Source organism: Amphibalanus amphitrite, unplaced genomic scaffold (genome assembly GCF_019059575.1).
Source record: "Amphibalanus amphitrite isolate SeventyFive unplaced genomic scaffold, NRLGWU_Aamphi_draft 001520F_arrow, whole genome shotgun sequence".
Taxonomy (NCBI): Eukaryota; Metazoa; Arthropoda; class Thecostraca; order Balanomorpha; family Balanidae; genus Amphibalanus; species Amphibalanus amphitrite.
In genome coordinates this window covers 134,042-138,752 of record NW_024883013.1, presented here as the reverse complement: position 1 = coordinate 138,752, position 4,711 = coordinate 134,042, and positions in this window count along the sequence as shown.

Here is a 4,711-nt window from a genome sequence, read left to right as displayed (position 1 = left end):
CTTTAAACGTTAATTTTAGTCCCCGTACTCTGTAGAACCTTTGTTTATGGTCCGATTTGAAAATTTCGGCCACCACTGTGTTCGTCGCATCGAGAAGCAGTAGCACATTCGAAAAAATCCGAGGTCAAGGTCATAGGTCAAGGTCAAGGTCACTTTAAACGTTAATTTTAGTCCCCGTACCCTATAAAATCTTCTTTTGGAGCTATAGGAAAATTTCAGCCACCACTGTGTTTGTCTCATCGAGAAGCAGTAGCACATTCGAAAAAATCCGAGGTCAAGGTCATAGGTCAAGGTCAAGGTCACTTTAAACGTTAAAATTCGGATTCAAATTCGAGTAATGATTTCGCTCAAAATTGGCATACAGATAGCCCATGGCACGCTGAGTTCGAAAATGGTGACCTTTTTTTCCTAGGTCAAACCGTTTGACCTTGAGAGGTCAAAATACTGCGTACCCTGTAGAATCTTTGTTTATGGTCCGATTTGAAAAATTCGACCTTGACCTTGACCTATGACCTTGACCTCGGATTTTTTCAAATGTGCTACTGCTTCTCGATGAGACGAACACAGTGGTGGCCGAAATTTTCAAATCGGACCATAAACAAAGATTCTACAGGGTACGGGGACTAAAATTAACGTTTAAAGTGACCTTGACCTTGACCTATGACCTTGACCTCGGATTTTTTCGAATGTGCTACTGCTTCTCGATGAGACGAACACAGTGGTGGCCGAAATTTTCAAATCGGACCATAAACAAAGATTCTACAGGGTACGGGGACTAAAATTAACGTTTAAAGTGACCTTGACCTTGACCTATGACCTTGACCTCGGATTTTTTTCGAATGTGCTACTGCTTCTCGATGAGACGAACACAGTGGTGGCCGAAATTTTCAAATCGGACCATAAACAAAGATTCTACAGGGTACGGGGACTAAAAGTAACGTTTAAAGTGACCTTGACCTTGACCTATGACCTTGACCTCGGATTTTTTCGAATGTGCTACTGCTTCTCGATGAGACGAACACAGTGGTGGCCGAAATTTTCAAATCGGACCATAAACAAAGATTCTAGAGGGTACGGGGACTAAAATTAACGTTTAAAGTGACCTTGACCTTGACCTATGACCTTGACCTCGGATTTTTTCAAATGTGCTACTGCTTCTCGATGAAACGAACACAGTGGTGGCGGAAATTTTCAAATCGGACCATAAACAAAGATTCTACAGGGTACGGGGACTAAAATTAACGTTTAAAGTGACCTTGACCTTGACCTATGACCTTGACCTCGGATTTTTTCGAATGTGCTACTGCTTCTCGATGAGACGAACACAGTGGTGGCCAGAATTTTCAAATCGGACCATAAACAAAGATTCTACAGGGTACGGGGACTGGAACTAACGTTTAAAGTGACCTTGACCTTGACCTATGACCTTGACCTCGGATTTTTTCGAATGTGCTACTTCTTCTCGATGAGACGAACACAGTGGTGGCCGAAATTTTTAAATCGGACCATAAACAAAGATTCTACAGGGTACGGGGACTAAAATTAACGTTTAAAGTGACCTTGACCTTGACCTATGACCTTGACCTCGGATTTTTTCAAATGTGCTACTGCTTCTCGATGAGACGAACACAGTGGTGCCCGAAATTTTCCGATAGCTCCAAAAATGAAGATTTTATAGGGTACGGCGATTTTTAAAGTGACCTTGACCTTGACCTATGACCTTGACCTCGGATTTTTTCGAATGTGCTACTGCTTCTCGATGAGATGAACACAGTGGTGGCTGAAATTTTCCGATAGCTCCAAAAATGAAGATTTTATAGGGTACGGGGACTAAAATTAACGTTTAAAGTGACTTTGACCTTGACCTATGACCTTGACCTCGGATTTTTTTGAATGTGCTACTGCTTCTCGATGAGACAAACATAGTGGTGGCCGAAATTTTCCGATAGCTCCAAAAATGAAGATTTTATAGGGTAGGGGGACTAAAATTAACGTTTAAAGTGACCTTGACCTTGACCTATGACATTGACCTCGGATTTTTTCAAATGTGCTACTGCTTCTCGATGAGACGAACACAGTGGTGGCCGAAATTTTAAAATCGGACCATAAACAAAGATTCTACAGGGTACGGGGACTAAAATTAACGTTTAAAGTGACCTTGACCTTGACCTATGACCTTGACCTCGGATTTTTTCGAATGTGCTACTGCATCTCGATGAGACGAACACAGTGGTGGCCGAAATTTTCAAATCGGACCATAAACAAAGATTCTACAGGGTACGGGGACTAAAATTAACGTTTAAAGTGACCTTGACCTTGACCTATGACCTTGAACTCGGATTTTTTCGAATGTGCTACTGCTTCTCGATGAGACGAACACAGTGGTGGCCGAAATTTTCAAATCGGACCATAAACAAAGATTCTACAGGGTACGGGGACTAAAATTAACGTTTAAAGTGACCTTGACCTTGACCTATGACCTTGACCTCGGATTTTTTTCGAATGTGCTACTGCTTCTTGATGAGACGAACCAGTGGTGGCCGAAATTTTCCGATAGCTCCAAAATGAAGATTTTATAGGGTACGGCGATTTTTAAAGTGACCTTGACCTTGACCTATGACCTTGATCTCGGATTTTTTCAAATGTGCTACTGCTTCTCGATGAGACGAACACAGTGGTGGCCGAAATTTTCAAATCGGACCATAAACAAAGATTCTACAGGGTACGGGGACTAAAATTAACGTTTAAAGTGACCTTGACCTTGACCTATGACCTTGACCTCGGATTTTTTCGAATGTGCTACTGCTTCTCGATGAGACGAACACAGTGGTGGCCGAAATTTTCCGATAACTCCAAAATGAAGATTTTAGGGTACGGGGACTAAAATTAACGTTTAAAGTGACCTTGACCTTGACCTATGACCTTGACCTCGGATTTTTCGAATGTGCTACTGCTTCTCGATGAGACGAACACAGTGGTGGCCGAAATTTTCAAATCGGACCATAAACAAAGATTCTACAGGGTACGGGGACTAAAATTAACGTTTAAAGTGACCTTGACCTTGACCTTTGACCTTGACCTCGGATTTTTTCAAATGTGCTACTGCTTCTCGATGAGACGAACACAGTGGTGGCCGAAATTTTGAAATCGGACCATAAACAAAGATTCTACAGGGTCCGGGGACTAAAATTAACGTTTAAAGTGACCTTGACCTTGACCTATGACCTTGACCTCGGATTTTTTCGAATGTGCTACTGCTTCTCGATGAGACGAACACAGTGGTGGCCGAAATTTTCAAATCGGACCATAAACAAAGATTCTACAGGGTACGGGGACTAAAATTAACGTTTAAAGTGACTTTGACCTTGACCTATGACCTTGACCTCGGATTTTTTCGAATGTGCTACTGCTTCTCGATGAGACGAACACAGTGGTGGCCGAAATTTTCAAATCGGACCATAAACAAAGATTCTACAGGGTACGGGGACTAAAATTAATGTTTAAAGTGACCTTGACCTTGACCTATGACCTTGACCTCGGATTTTTTTCAAATGTGCTACTGCTTCTCGATGAGACGAACACAGTGGTGGCCGAAATTTTTAAATCGGACCATAAACAAAGATTCTACAGGGTACGGGGACTAAAATTAACGTTTGAAGTGACCTTGACCTTGACCTATGACCTTGACCTCGGATTTTTTCGAATGTGCTACTGCATCTCGATGATACGAACACAGTGGTGGCCGAAATTTTCAAATCGGACCATAAACAAAGACTACAGGGTACGGGGACTAAAATTAACGTTTAAAGTGACCTTGACCTTGACCTATGACCTTGACCTCGGATTTTTTCGAATGTGCTACTGCTTCTCGATGAGACGAACACAGTGGTGGCCGAAATTTTTAAATCGGACCATAAAGAAAGATTCTACAGGGTACGGGGACTAAAATTAACGTTTAAAGTGACCTTGACCTTGACCTATGACCTTGACCTCGGATTTTTTCGAATGTGCTACTGCTTCTCGATGACGAACACAGTGGTGGCCGAAATTTTCCGATAGCTCCAAAAATGAAGATTTTATAGGGTACGGCGTTTTTTAAAGTGACCTTGACCTTGACCTATGACCTTGACCTCGGATTTTTTTGAATGTGCTACTGCTTCTCGATGAGACGAACACACTGGTGGTCGAATTTTTCAAATCGGACCATAAACAAAGATTCTACAGGGTACGCAGTATTTTGACCTCTCAAGGTCAAACGGTTTGACCTAGGAAAAAAAGGTCACCATTTTCGAACTCAGCGTGCCATGGGCTATCTGTATGCCAATTTTGAGCGAAATCATTACTCGAATTTGAATCCGAATACGAATACGACGCTAACTTTATGGACATATTGCAGGGTACTCAGTGTTGCATACATCATTAATGACGCAGACCAAATGTCGCAAAATTCAAACTGAATTCCATGCGATCCATGCATTGTTTCGACTGCTTTTTAATTTTTGTCTTTGCCTCAAATATGTTTCTTCAGATGACAGAAGTGAAAAATGAAACGTTATTACCAGTATGCATACAATCGTTTCGTCTGAAATATAATCGCATTGGTCTTCCCATCACATGAATTTGGCGGACAAAGCATTCAAACAAAAAAGATGAATATGTAAACTTCCCGCCATCAAGCCCTTCTTCACCTGCCTGCAGACCAAACAGTTTC